This window comes from Anomaloglossus baeobatrachus, chromosome 5 (assembly GCF_048569485.1).
Source record: "Anomaloglossus baeobatrachus isolate aAnoBae1 chromosome 5, aAnoBae1.hap1, whole genome shotgun sequence".
NCBI classification, from domain to species: Eukaryota; Metazoa; Chordata; class Amphibia; order Anura; family Aromobatidae; genus Anomaloglossus; species Anomaloglossus baeobatrachus.
This window is the reverse complement of record NC_134357.1, coordinates 499,172,933-499,188,860: the sequence shown is the minus strand read 5'-3', so window position 1 is coordinate 499,188,860 and position 15,928 is coordinate 499,172,933.

Here is a 15,928-nt window from a genome sequence, read left to right as displayed (position 1 = left end):
GACGCCACGGGAGGCCGAGGACGTTCCTATGCAAGTGGACTCTCTGCAAAGACGAGAGACCAACGAACGTCGTGAACACCGGCTCCGTGAGCGTTTGTGTTTCTACTGCGGTCAATCGGACCATTTCTTAATCGACTGCCCGAAACGTCCGAATCGCCCAAATAAGGTATTGGCAGCCATGGCAGAGTGTGACAACACGGACGCAGAGTCTGATATCTCTGAGGCAAGTGGACACTTGGATGCGGTATTTCCCTTGACTGTAATGTCTACCTCACCGAAGGACTCAGAAGGGAAATATACCCATTGTTCACTCCCCATTCAGATCCGGTGGGAGGGACAGCTAATTCCTACCTCTGCAATGATAGACTCTGGGGCAGGGGGAAATTTCATGGACTTTTCTTTTGCCAGAAAACACGGTATCCGAACTCAGCAAAGATCCTCACCGGTTACCATGGAGACGGTAGACGGATCTCCGTTAACCTCTGGACCAGTGGATCGGGAAACAGTACCGCTAGAATGCGTGATGAAACCAGGTCAGCAGGAGACCCTTATTTTCATGATGATCTCTTCTCCACATTTTCCGATTATTTTAGGTATTCCGTGGCTACGGTCTACAAATCCGGTCATCGATTGGGAAACTAAGGAAATATCCTTTCCACCGCAGAGTGGTTCGGCCATTTGTCCAACTGTTCCGGTTCCGGTAACACCACATGCAGAAGGCACGGTACAGGTACCTGTTTTACCCCCCGGTTTATCGTGACTTCGCTGACATATGCGACAAAAGAAAGGCCGATCGGCTTCCTCCGCATAGACCGTATGATTGCCCCATAGACTTACTCCCAGGGGCAGAGATCCCGTTTGGTCATGTTTACCCGTTGGCGGCACCTGAGCTAGAAGCCCTAAAGGAGTATATTGATGAAAGCCTGGCCAAGGGATTTATTCGCCCGTCTACCTCACCCGCAGGGGCACCCATCTTTTTCGTGAAAAAGAAAGAGGGGACTCTGAGACCCTGTATTGACTACCGGGAACTGAATAAAATAACCATCCGGAACCGGTATCCGTTACCGTTGATTCCGGAGCTATTGGAGAGGGTCCAACAGGCAAAAATATTCACCAAATTGGACCTCCGTGGGGCATATAATCTGCTTCGTATACGTCCCGGAGACGAGTGGAAGACCGCGTTCCGATGTCGGTACGGACATTTTGAGTATTTAGTGATGCCTTTTGGACTTTGTAACGCTCCTGCGGCATTTCAACATCTAGTTAATGATATTTTTAGGGATATCATGGACCAATTCATGGTGATCTATCTGGATGATATTCTAATCTTTTCTGATTCTCTCCAGGAACACCAGGAGCACGTCAAGACCGTACTTACCCGGCTGAGGGAAAACCACCTGTACATTAAACTGGAGAAATGCGAGTTCCACTGCTCACAAATACAATTCTTAGGTTATGTCATCTCTCCTCAGGGGCTGAACATGGAGTCTAGCAAGATACAAGCAATACTAGACTGGCCGGAACCGGGAAACATCAAAGAGGTACAACGCTTTGTCGGTTTTGCCAACTTTTACCGACGCTTTATCCGTAACTTTTCAGAGATTGTTCGTCCCATCACTCTGTTGACTAAGAAAGGACAGAAGTTTGTATGGTCCGCCCAGGCCCAGGAAGCGTTCCATCGTCTCAAGGGATGTTTTACCTCAGCACCCATACTAGTACATCCGAATCCCGCACTTCCCTTCATCGTGGAGGTCGACGCTTCTGACTACGCATTAGGGGCCATTCTTTCTCAAAGGACCGGGGACAAGAGTCTCCTGCATCCGTGTGCCTTCTTTTCCCGCCGGTTGTCCCCTGCAGAAAGGAACTACGACATTGCGGATAAGGAATTATTGGCGATTATTTCCGCTTTCAAGGAATGGAGACACCACTTACAGGGAGCCGCGCAGCAAGTGATAGTACTCACAGATCATCGTAATCTGGAATTTCTTAAGTCTGCCAGGTGCCTGTCTCCACGGCAAGCCCGTTGGAGCCTATTTCTTAACCAATTCAATTTTGTCGTTACATACCGTCCAGGTTCACGTAATGGGAAAGCCGATGCCTTGTCCCGAATCCATGCCGTGGACTCCGTGCCTGGAACCCCGTCTCAGACCGTGTTATCGGATGCCAATTTCGTTGGAGTGATCCAGGATCAAGACTTATGGAAGGACATCAAGCTGGCCTATGATGGTGATGTATTTCTTGCTGCCCCCCCGAATGATGTAACTCTTGTTCTTCGGAATGGTGTGTGGTTGAGAGGACGACGCATTTATGTCCCGGAGGCCGTAAGACTTCGGGTTCTCAAGTTGGTTCATGACTCCGTGTTGGCTGGTCATAGGGGGGTACAGAAGACGCAGGAATTTCTAAGCCGTTTTTTCTGGTGGCCTACCTGTTTGAAGGATGTGAAGGACTATGTCCACTCCTGCGTGGTTTGTGCCCGGTGCAAGGTCCCTCGTGTGGCTCCTACGGGACTCCTCCAACCGTTACCCGTGCCATCTCGCCCTTGGGGGTCTATCTCCATGGATTTTATTGTAGAGTTGCCAGTCTCTGGCGGGCACAATACCATCTTAGTGGTGGTAGATCGATTAACTAAAGCTGCTCACTTCATTCCGTGTACCGGTCTTCCCTCAGCCGCAGAGACAGTGGATTTAGTGATCCAGAACGTATTCCGTTTGCATGGGGTACCAGATGAGATCATCTCTGACCGGGGCGTGCAGTTTACGTCTAGGTTCTGGAAAGGCTTTTGTGGTGGCCTACCTGTTTAAAGGACTATCTCCACTCATGTGTGGTTTGTGCCCGGTGCAAGGTCCCTCGTGTGGCTCCTACAGGACTCCTCCAACCGTTACCCGTGCCATCTCGCCCTTGGGGGTCTATCTCAATGGATTTTATTGTGGAGTTGCCCGTCTCAGACGGTTACAGTACCATTTTAGTGGTGGTGGATCGGTTGACTAAAGCTGCTCACTTTATTCCGTGTGCCGGTCTTCCCTCAGCCGCAGAGACAGTGGATCTGGTTATCCAGAACGTATTCCGATTGCATGGGGTACCAGACGAGATCATCTCTGACCGGGGCGTGCAGTTCACGTCTAGGTTCTGGAAGGGGTTTTGTACGGCACTCCAGATTGATGTCTGTTTGTCTTCTGCATACCATCCTCAGACTAATGGGCAAACCGAACGGACGAATCAAACCCTGGAACAATACCTTCGATGTTACGTCAGCCATCTCCAAGACGATTGGTTGAAGATGCTTCCGTTGGCGGAGTTCTCCTATAACAACACTCAGAGCAGCTCCACTAAGGTAACTCCCTTTTTTGCCAACTTGGGTTACCATCCGAATGTGTTGCCTAGGTCCCCGGTTGCGGTTTCAGTACCGGCGGTGGAGGACAGAGTTTCAGAGCTTCGACAAAATCTGGAGGTTCTGAAGGACACGGTGGCTACGGCCCAGGAGCGTTACAAGAGGTCAGCGGACGCTCACCGGAAACCGGCACCCATGTATAAGGTTGGGGACTCTGTATGGTTATCCACCAAAAACCTTAGATTGGGTGTTCCTTCGCAGAAGCTGGGACAGAAATTCATCGGTCCATTTAAGATCACCGGGATCGTGAGCCCTGTGGCCTGTCGGCTACGGTTACCGCACCATCTAAAGGTACACCCGGTTTTTCATGTGTCTCTCCTCAAACCCGTTTCCCCTAATATGTTTCATGGTCGTGTCGTGCCTCCTCCTCCGCCTGTGATGGTCGACGGCGAGGAGCAGTTCGTCGTCGAGGACATTATTGACTCCCGGATCCATCGTCGTCGGCTTCAGTATCTGGTACGTTGGCAGGGGTACGCCCCCGAGGACGATTCCTGGGAACCGGTGGGTAACATTCGGGCACCCCGGAAGATCGCTCAGTTCCATCGACGGTACCCGGACAAACCTGGCCCTGATCCGTCCTGAGGCCGTCTCTGGGGGGGGGGAGTAATGTCAGGTTTCCAGGTTTTCCAGTTCTCTTTTGATTGCCCTTGCCCTCGGTTAACATGGAGGTTACCGTTCTGTTGCCCTACTTCCTGTCCAGCTACTTAAAAGGCCGCCTCTAAGTCCAGTCCAGTGCCTGAGTATACTGCCTGCTGTGTGCTCCTGCTGTGTTGCTGCTTATTCCTGATCGCCTCTGGATTCCCCTAAAAGACTACCTACCGATTGACTCTGGACTGTACCCGGCTCTTCAAGGCTGTGCCCGGATTCCGTTTACCATCTTCGGTCAGCACTCCGCCTGGTTCTCTTTTGGTTCGTAATCATTCTGGACAAACATTTCCCGTACGGACACTCATTGACTTTACCGCTTGCTCCTTATCCCGGCTGCTGCGCATTTAGGCCTTCCGGGGTAGATTGCCGGACAGTCCCTGTATAGGGGTTCGCTCTGGTGGTCTCCCTGGGGGAGTCCGGTGCGTGGCCCCGGGAATTCCCTCCGCGTCGATTCCGGAAAGTATTGCATGTGTTATTGTGTTGCTGTGTTGTTCTGTATCTACCGTGGTTACATATCATAAACATCTTGTACCACAAACTCGTCTCTGGCTGTCATTGCCCTACGCTATCGAAATCCTCAGAACATAGAATAAGTATTACAGTCGCATGCATTATGCGTGTCCCCGGCTCTTCTTGCTGCCGTGTAGCAGTGGCAGTCAGGGTAATACAAGGGGTTAATGGTGGCGGATCACCGCCATTAACTCCAGGCTTGATCATGGCAGCATCTATGAGACAGCTGACATGATCAACCCGTAAGTAAAGTGAAAAAACACACAGAAAAAACCTTTATTTTAAATAAAACACAAACAAGCCTGGTTCACCCTTTTATTAACCCCTCCCGAAATAAAGCTCCGATGTAATCCACAGCTCCGGCGTCCTGCGATGCTTGCATCCAGCCGCGACTGACACACAGCGCTGAATGCAGCCTCGCAGCGAGACAGCAGAGGTAACCACAGGGCATATCCCACGGCCGGTAATGTGAACTCACTACCGACCGTGAGAAATGCAGCGTGTGCTCACAGGGACTCTATCTATCTATCTATCTATCTATCTATCTATCTATCTATCTATCTATCTATCTATCCCTCTGTCTGTCTATCTATTCTTCTATCCTTCTATCCTTCTATCTGTCTATCTATTCCTCTGTCTGTCTATCTATTCCTCTGTCTGTCTATCTATTCCTCTGTCTGTCTATCTATTCCTCTGTCTGTCTATCTATTCCTCTGTCTGTCTATCTATTCCTCTGTCTGTCTATCTATTCCTCTGTCTGTCTATCTATTCCTCTGTCTGTCTATCTATTCCTCTGTCTGTCTATCTATTCCTCTGTCTGTCTATCTATTCCTCTGTCTGTCTATCTATTCCTCTGTCTGTCTATCTATTCCTCTGTCTGTCTATCTATTCCTCTGTCTGTCTATCTATTCCTCTGTCTGTCTATCTATTCCTCTGTCTGTCTATCTATTCCTCTGTCTGTCTATCTATTCCTCTGTCTGTCTATCTATTCCTCTGTCTGTCTATCTATTCCTCTGTCTGTCTATCTATTCCTCTGTCTGTCTATCTATTCCTCTGTCTGTCTATCTATTCCTCTGTCTGTCTATCTATTCCTCTGTCTGTCTATCTATTCCTCTGTCTGTCTATCTATTCCTCTGTCTGTCTATCTATTCCTCTGTCTGTCTATCTATTCCTCTGTCTGTCTATCTATTCCTCTGTCTGTCTGTCTATCTATTCCTCTGTCTGTCTATCTATTCCTCTGTCTGTCTATCTATTCCTCTGTCTGTCTATCTATTCCTCTGTCTGTCTATCTATTCCTCTGTCTGTCTATCTATTCCTCTGTCTGTCTATCTATTCCTCTGTCTGTCTATCTATTCCTCTGTCTGTCTATCTATTCCTCTGTCTGTCTATCTATTCCTCTGTCTGTCTATCTATTCCTCTGTCTGTCTATCTATTCCTCTGTCTGTCTATCTATTCCTCTGTCTGTCTATCTATTCCTCTGTCTGTCTATCTATTCCTCTGTCTGTCTATCTATTCCTCTGTCTGTCTATCTATTCCTCTGTCTGTCTATCTATTCCTCTGTCTGTCTATCTATTCCTCTGTCTGTCTATCTATTCCTCTGTCTGTCTATCTATTCCTCTGTCTGTCTATCTATTCCTCTGTCTGTCTATCTATTCCTCTGTCTGTCTATCTATTCCTCTGTCTGTCTATCTATTCCTCTGTCTGTCTATCTATTCCTCTGTCTGTCTATCTATTCCTCTGTCTGTCTATCTATTCCTCTGTCTGTCTATCTATTCCTCTGTCTGTCTATCTATTCCTCTGTCTGTCTATCTATTCCTCTGTCTGTCTATCTATTCCTCTGTCTGTCTATCTATTCCTCTGTCTGTCTATCTATTCCTCTGTCTGTCTATCTATTCCTCTGTCTGTCTATCTATTCCTCTGTCTGTCTATCTATTCCTCTGTCTGTCTATCTATTCCTCTGTCTGTCTATCTATTCCTCTGTCTGTCTATCTATTCCTCTGTCTGTCTATCTATTCCTCTGTCTGTCTATCTATTCCTCTGTCTGTCTATCTATTCCTCTGTCTGTCTATCTATTCCTCTGTCTGTCTATCTATTCCTCTGTCTGTCTATCTATTCCTCTGTCTGTCTATCTATTCCTCTGTCTGTCTATCTATTCCTCTGTCTGTCTATCTATTCCTCTGTCTGTCTATCTATTCCTCTGTCTGTCTATCTATTCCTCTGTCTGTCTATCTATTCCTCTGTCTGTCTATCTATTCCTCTGTCTGTCTATCTATTCCTCTGTCTGTCTATCTATTCCTCTGTCTGTCTATCTATTCCTCTGTCTGTCTATCTATTCCTCTGTCTGTCTATCTATTCCTCTGTCTGTCTATCTATTCCTCTGTCTGTCTATCTATTCCTCTGTCTGTCTATCTATTCCTCTGTCTGTCTATCTATTCCTCTGTCTGTCTATCTATTCCTCTGTCTGTCTATCTATTCCTCTGTCTGTCTATCTATTCCTCTGTCTGTCTATCTATTCCTCTGTCTGTCTATCTATTCCTCTGTCTGTCTATCTATTCCTCTGTCTGTCTATCTATTCCTCTGTCTGTCTATCTATTCCTCTGTCTGTCTATCTATTCCTCTGTCTGTCTATCTATTCCTCTGTCTGTCTATCTATTCCTCTGTCTGTCTATCTATTCCTCTGTCTGTCTATCTATTCCTCTGTCTGTCTATCTATTCCTCTGTCTGTCTATCTATTCCTCTGTCTGTCTATCTATTCCTCTGTCTGTCTATCTATTCCTCTGTCTGTCTATCTATTCCTCTGTCTGTCTATCTATTCCTCTGTCTGTCTATCTATTCCTCTGTCTGTCTATCTATTCCTCTGTCTGTCTATCTATTCCTCTGTCTGTCTATCTATTCCTCTGTCTGTCTATCTATTCCTCTGTCTGTCTATCTATTCCTCTGTCTGTCTATCTATTCCTCTGTCTGTCTATCTATTCCTCTGTCTGTCTATCTATTCCTCTGTCTGTCTATCTATTCCTCTGTCTGTCTATCTATTCCTCTGTCTGTCTATCTATTCCTCTGTCTGTCTATCTATTCCTCTGTCTGTCTATCTATTCCTCTGTCTGTCTATCTATTCCTCTGTCTGTCTATCTATTCCTCTGTCTGTCTATCTATTCCTCTGTCTGTCTATCTATTCCTCTGTCTGTCTATCTATTCCTCTGTCTGTCTATCTATTCCTCTGTCTGTCTATCTATTCCTCTGTCTGTCTATCTATTCCTCTGTCTGTCTATCTATTCCTCTGTCTGTCTATCTATTCCTCTGTCTGTCTATCTATTCCTCTGTCTGTCTATCTATTCCTCTGTCTGTCTATCTATTCCTCTGTCTGTCTATCTATTCCTCTGTCTGTCTATCTATTCCTCTGTCTGTCTATCTATTCCTCTGTCTGTCTATCTATTCCTCTGTCTGTCTATCTATTCCTCTGTCTGTCTATCTATTCCTCTGTCTGTCTATCTATTCCTCTGTCTGTCTATCTATTCCTCTGTCTGTCTATCTATTCCTCTGTCTGTCTATCTATTCCTCTGTCTGTCTATCTATTCCTCTGTCTGTCTATCTATTCCTCTGTCTGTCTATCTATTCCTCTGTCTGTCTATCTATTCCTCTGTCTGTCTATCTATTCCTCTGTCTGTCTATCTATTCCTCTGTCTGTCTATCTATTCCTCTGTCTGTCTATCTATTCCTCTGTCTGTCTATCTATTCCTCTGTCTGTCTATCTATTCCTCTGTCTGTCTATCTATTCCTCTGTCTGTCTATCTATTCCTCTGTCTGTCTATCTATTCCTCTGTCTGTCTATCTATTCCTCTGTCTGTCTATCTATTCCTCTGTCTGTCTATCTATTCCTCTGTCTGTCTATCTATTCCTCTGTCTGTCTATCTATTCCTCTGTCTGTCTATCTATTCCTCTGTCTGTCTATCTATTCCTCTGTCTGTCTATCTATTCCTCTGTCTGTCTATCTATTCCTCTGTCTGTCTATCTATTCCTCTGTCTGTCTATCTATTCCTCTGTCTGTCTATCTATTCCTCTGTCTGTCTATCTATTCCTCTGTCTGTCTATCTATTCCTCTGTCTGTCTATCTATTCCTCTGTCTGTCTATCTATTCCTCTGTCTGTCTATCTATTCCTCTGTCTGTCTATCTATTCCTCTGTCTGTCTATCTATTCCTCTGTCTGTCTATCTATTCCTCTGTCTGTCTATCTATTCCTCTGTCTGTCTATCTATTCCTCTGTCTGTCTATCTATTCCTCTGTCTGTCTATCTATTCCTCTGTCTGTCTATCTATTCCTCTGTCTGTCTATCTATTCCTCTGTCTGTCTATCTATTCCTCTGTCTGTCTATCTATTCCTCTGTCTGTCTATCTATTCCTCTGTCTGTCTATCTATTCCTCTGTCTGTCTATCTATTCCTCTGTCTGTCTATCTATTCCTCTGTCTGTCTATCTATTCCTCTGTCTGTCTATCTATTCCTCTGTCTGTCTATCTATTCCTCTGTCTGTCTATCTATTCCTCTGTCTGTCTATCTATTCCTCTGTCTGTCTATCTATTCCTCTGTCTGTCTATCTATTCCTCTGTCTGTCTATCTATTCCTCTGTCTGTCTATCTATTCCTCTGTCTGTCTATCTATTCCTCTGTCTGTCTATCTATTCCTCTGTCTGTCTATCTATTCCTCTGTCTGTCTATCTATTCCTCTGTCTGTCTATCTATTCCTCTGTCTGTCTATCTATTCCTCTGTCTGTCTATCTATTCCTCTGTCTGTCTATCTATTCCTCTGTCTGTCTATCTATTCCTCTGTCTGTCTATCTATTCCTCTGTCTGTCTATCTATTCCTCTGTCTGTCTATCTATTCCTCTGTCTGTCTATCTATTCCTCTGTCTGTCTATCTATTCCTCTGTCTGTCTATCTATTCCTCTGTCTGTCTATCTATTCCTCTGTCTGTCTATCTATTCCTCTGTCTGTCTATCTATTCCTCTGTCTGTCTATCTATTCCTCTGTCTGTCTATCTATTCCTCTGTCTGTCTATCTATTCCTCTGTCTGTCTATCTATTCCTCTGTCTGTCTATCTATTCCTCTGTCTGTCTATCTATTCCTCTGTCTGTCTATCTATTCCTCTGTCTGTCTATCTATTCCTCTGTCTGTCTATCTATTCCTCTGTCTGTCTATCTATTCCTCTGTCTGTCTATCTATTCCTCTGTCTGTCTATCTATTCCTCTGTCTGTCTATCTATTCCTCTGTCTGTCTATCTATTCCTCTGTCTGTCTATCTATTCCTCTGTCTGTCTATCTATTCCTCTGTCTGTCTATCTATTCCTCTGTCTGTCTATCTATTCCTCTGTCTGTCTATCTATTCCTCTGTCTGTCTATCTATTCCTCTGTCTGTCTATCTATTCCTCTGTCTGTCTATCTATTCCTCTGTCTGTCTATCTATTCCTCTGTCTGTCTATCTATTCCTCTGTCTGTCTATCTATTCCTCTGTCTGTCTATCTATTCCTCTGTCTGTCTATCTATTCCTCTGTCTGTCTATCTATTCCTCTGTCTGTCTATCTATTCCTCTGTCTGTCTATCTATTCCTCTGTCTGTCTATCTATTCCTCTGTCTGTCTATCTATTCCTCTGTCTGTCTATCTATTCCTCTGTCTGTCTATCTATTCCTCTGTCTGTCTATCTATTCCTCTGTCTGTCTATCTATTCCTCTGTCTGTCTATCTATTCCTCTGTCTGTCTATCTATTCCTCTGTCTGTCTATCTATTCCTCTGTCTGTCTATCTATTCCTCTGTCTGTCTATCTATTCCTCTGTCTGTCTATCTATTCCTCTGTCTGTCTATCTATTCCTCTGTCTGTCTATCTATTCCTCTGTCTGTCTATCTATTCCTCTGTCTGTCTATCTATTCCTCTGTCTGTCTATCTATTCCTCTGTCTGTCTATCTATTCCTCTGTCTGTCTATCTATTCCTCTGTCTGTCTATCTATTCCTCTGTCTGTCTATCTATTCCTCTGTCTGTCTATCTATTCCTCTGTCTGTCTATCTATTCCTCTGTCTGTCTATCTATTCCTCTGTCTGTCTATCTATTCCTCTGTCTGTCTATCTATTCCTCTGTCTGTCTATCTATTCCTCTGTCTGTCTATCTATTCCTCTGTCTGTCTATCTATTCCTCTGTCTGTCTATCTATTCCTCTGTCTGTCTATCTATTCCTCTGTCTGTCTATCTATTCCTCTGTCTGTCTATCTATTCCTCTGTCTGTCTATCTATTCCTCTGTCTGTCTATCTATTCCTCTGTCTGTCTATCTATTCCTCTGTCTGTCTATCTATTCCTCTGTCTGTCTATCTATTCCTCTGTCTGTCTATCTATTCCTCTGTCTGTCTATCTATTCCTCTGTCTGTCTATCTATTCCTCTGTCTGTCTATCTATTCCTCTGTCTGTCTATCTATTCCTCTGTCTGTCTATCTATTCCTCTGTCTGTCTATCTATTCCTCTGTCTGTCTATCTATTCCTCTGTCTGTCTATCTATTCCTCTGTCTGTCTATCTATTCCTCTGTCTGTCTATCTATTCCTCTGTCTGTCTATCTATTCCTCTGTCTGTCTATCTATTCCTCTGTCTGTCTATCTATTCCTCTGTCTGTCTATCTATTCCTCTGTCTGTCTATCTATTCCTCTGTCTGTCTATCTATTCCTCTGTCTGTCTATCTATTCCTCTGTCTGTCTATCTATTCCTCTGTCTGTCTATCTATTCCTCTGTCTGTCTATCTATTCCTCTGTCTGTCTATCTATTCCTCTGTCTGTCTATCTATTCCTCTGTCTGTCTATCTATTCCTCTGTCTGTCTATCTATTCCTCTGTCTGTCTATCTATTCCTCTGTCTGTCTATCTATTCCTCTGTCTGTCTATCTATTCCTCTGTCTGTCTATCTATTCCTCTGTCTGTCTATCTATTCCTCTGTCTGTCTATCTATTCCTCTGTCTGTCTATCTATTCCTCTGTCTGTCTATCTATTCCTCTGTCTGTCTATCTATTCCTCTGTCTGTCTATCTATTCCTCTGTCTGTCTATCTATTCCTCTGTCTGTCTATCTATTCCTCTGTCTGTCTATCTATTCCTCTGTCTGTCTATCTATTCCTCTGTCTGTCTATCTATTCCTCTGTCTGTCTATCTATTCCTCTGTCTGTCTATCTATTCCTCTGTCTGTCTATCTATTCCTCTGTCTGTCTATCTATTCCTCTGTCTGTCTATCTATTCCTCTGTCTGTCTATCTATTCCTCTGTCTGTCTATCTATTCCTCTGTCTGTCTATCTATTCCTCTGTCTGTCTATCTATTCCTCTGTCTGTCTATCTATTCCTCTGTCTGTCTATCTATTCCTCTGTCTGTCTATCTATTCCTCTGTCTGTCTATCTATTCCTCTGTCTGTCTATCTATTCCTCTGTCTGTCTATCTATTCCTCTGTCTGTCTATCTATTCCTCTGTCTGTCTATCTATTCCTCTGTCTGTCTATCTATTCCTCTGTCTGTCTATCTATTCCTCTGTCTGTCTATCTATTCCTCTGTCTGTCTATCTATTCCTCTGTCTGTCTATCTATTCCTCTGTCTGTCTATCTATTCCTCTGTCTGTCTATCTATTCCTCTGTCTGTCTATCTATTCCTCTGTCTGTCTATCTATTCCTCTGTCTGTCTATCTATTCCTCTGTCTGTCTATCTATTCCTCTGTCTGTCTATCTATTCCTCTGTCTGTCTATCTATTCCTCTGTCTGTCTATCTATTCCTCTGTCTGTCTATCTATTCCTCTGTCTGTCTATCTATTCCTCTGTCTGTCTATCTATTCCTCTGTCTGTCTATCTATTCCTCTGTCTGTCTATCTATTCCTCTGTCTGTCTATCTATTCCTCTGTCTGTCTATCTATTCCTCTGTCTGTCTATCTATTCCTCTGTCTGTCTATCTATTCCTCTGTCTGTCTATCTATTCCTCTGTCTGTCTATCTATTCCTCTGTCTGTCTATCTATTCCTCTGTCTGTCTATCTATTCCTCTGTCTGTCTATCTATTCCTCTGTCTGTCTATCTATTCCTCTGTCTGTCTATCTATTCCTCTGTCTGTCTATCTATTCCTCTGTCTGTCTATCTATTCCTCTGTCTGTCTATCTATTCCTCTGTCTGTCTATCTATTCCTCTGTCTGTCTATCTATTCCTCTGTCTGTCTATCTATTCCTCTGTCTGTCTATCTATTCCTCTGTCTGTCTATCTATTCCTCTGTCTGTCTATCTATTCCTCTGTCTGTCTATCTATTCCTCTGTCTGTCTATCTATTCCTCTGTCTGTCTATCTATTCCTCTGTCTGTCTATCTATTCCTCTGTCTGTCTATCTATTCCTCTGTCTGTCTATCTATTCCTCTGTCTGTCTATCTATTCCTCTGTCTGTCTATCTATTCCTCTGTCTGTCTATCTATTCCTCTGTCTGTCTATCTATTCCTCTGTCTGTCTATCTATTCCTCTGTCTGTCTATCTATTCCTCTGTCTGTCTATCTATTCCTCTGTCTGTCTATCTATTCCTCTGTCTGTCTATCTATTCCTCTGTCTGTCTATCTATTCCTCTGTCTGTCTATCTATTCCTCTGTCTGTCTATCTATTCCTCTGTCTGTCTATCTATTCCTCTGTCTGTCTATCTATTCCTCTGTCTGTCTATCTATTCCTCTGTCTGTCTATCTATTCCTCTGTCTGTCTATCTATTCCTCTGTCTGTCTATCTATTCCTCTGTCTGTCTATCTATTCCTCTGTCTGTCTATCTATTCCTCTGTCTGTCTATCTATTCCTCTGTCTGTCTATCTATTCCTCTGTCTGTCTATCTATTCCTCTGTCTGTCTATCTATTCCTCTGTCTGTCTATCTATTCCTCTGTCTGTCTATCTATTCCTCTGTCTGTCTATCTATTCCTCTGTCTGTCTATCTATTCCTCTGTCTGTCTATCTATTCCTCTGTCTGTCTATCTATTCCTCTGTCTGTCTATCTATTCCTCTGTCTGTCTATCTATTCCTCTGTCTGTCTATCTATTCCTCTGTCTGTCTATCTATTCCTCTGTCTGTCTATCTATTCCTCTGTCTGTCTATCTATTCCTCTGTCTGTCTATCTATTCCTCTGTCTGTCTATCTATTCCTCTGTCTGTCTATCTATTCCTCTGTCTGTCTATCTATTCCTCTGTCTGTCTATCTATTCCTCTGTCTGTCTATCTATTCCTCTGTCTGTCTATCTATTCCTCTGTCTGTCTATCTATTCCTCTGTCTGTCTATCTATTCCTCTGTCTGTCTATCTATTCCTCTGTCTGTCTATCTATTCCTCTGTCTGTCTATCTATTCCTCTGTCTGTCTATCTATTCCTCTGTCTGTCTATCTATTCCTCTGTCTGTCTATCTATTCCTCTGTCTGTCTATCTATTCCTCTGTCTGTCTATCTATTCCTCTGTCTGTCTATCTATTCCTCTGTCTGTCTATCTATTCCTCTGTCTGTCTATCTATTCCTCTGTCTGTCTATCTATTCCTCTGTCTGTCTATCTATTCCTCTGTCTGTCTATCTATTCCTCTGTCTGTCTATCTATTCCTCTGTCTGTCTATCTATTCCTCTGTCTGTCTATCTATTCCTCTGTCTGTCTATCTATTCCTCTGTCTGTCTATCTATTCCTCTGTCTGTCTATCTATTCCTCTGTCTGTCTATCTATTCCTCTGTCTGTCTATCTATTCCTCTGTCTGTCTATCTATTCCTCTGTCTGTCTATCTATTCCTCTGTCTGTCTATCTATTCCTCTGTCTGTCTATCTATTCCTCTGTCTGTCTATCTATTCCTCTGTCTGTCTATCTATTCCTCTGTCTGTCTATCTATTCCTCTGTCTGTCTATCTATTCCTCTGTCTGTCTATCTATTCCTCTGTCTGTCTATCTATTCCTCTGTCTGTCTATCTATTCCTCTGTCTGTCTATCTATTCCTCTGTCTGTCTATCTATTCCTCTGTCTGTCTATCTATTCCTCTGTCTGTCTATCTATTCCTCTGTCTGTCTATCTATTCCTCTGTCTGTCTATCTATTCCTCTGTCTGTCTATCTATTCCTCTGTCTGTCTATCTATTCCTCTGTCTGTCTATCTATTCCTCTGTCTGTCTATCTATTCCTCTGTCTGTCTATCTATTCCTCTGTCTGTCTATCTATTCCTCTGTCTGTCTATCTATTCCTCTGTCTGTCTATCTATTCCTCTGTCTGTCTATCTATTCCTCTGTCTGTCTATCTATTCCTCTGTCTGTCTATCTATTCCTCTGTCTGTCTATCTATTCCTCTGTCTGTCTATCTATTCCTCTGTCTGTCTATCTATTCCTCTGTCTGTCTATCTATTCCTCTGTCTGTCTATCTATTCCTCTGTCTGTCTATCTATTCCTCTGTCTGTCTATCTATTCCTCTGTCTGTCTATCTATTCCTCTGTCTGTCTATCTATTCCTCTGTCTGTCTATCTATTCCTCTGTCTGTCTATCTATTCCTCTGTCTGTCTATCTATTCCTCTGTCTGTCTATCTATTCCTCTGTCTGTCTATCTATTCCTCTGTCTGTCTATCTATTCCTCTGTCTGTCTATCTATTCCTCTGTCTGTCTATCTATTCCTCTGTCTGTCTATCTATTCCTCTGTCTGTCTATCTATTCCTCTGTCTGTCTATCTATTCCTCTGTCTGTCTATCTATTCCTCTGTCTGTCTATCTATTCCTCTGTCTGTCTATCTATTCCTCTGTCTGTCTATCTATTCCTCTGTCTGTCTATCTATTCCTCTGTCTGTCTATCTATTCCTCTGTCTGTCTATCTATTCCTCTGTCTGTCTATCTATTCCTCTGTCTGTCTATCTATTCCTCTGTCTGTCTATCTATTCCTCTGTCTGTCTATCTATTCCTCTGTCTGTCTATCTATTCCTCTGTCTGTCTATCTATTCCTCTGTCTGTCTATCTATTCCTCTGTCTGTCTATCTATTCCTCTGTCTGTCTATCTATTCCTCTGTCTGTCTATCTATTCCTCTGTCTGTCTATCTATTCCTCTGTCTGTCTATCTATTCCTCTGTCTGTCTATCTATTCCTCTGTCTGTCTATCTATTCCTCTGTCTGTCTATCTATTCCTCTGTCTGTCTATCTATTCCTCTGTCTGTCTATCTATTCCTCTGTCTGTCTATCTATTCCTCTGTCTGTCTATCTATTCCTCTGTCTGTCTATCTATTCCTCTGTCTGTCTATCTATTCCTCTGTCTGTCTATCTATTCCTCTGTCTGTCTATCTATTCCTCTGTCTGTCTATCTATTCCTCTGTCTGTCTATCTATTCCTCTGTCTGTCTATCTATTCCTCTGTCTGTCTATCTATTCCTCTGTC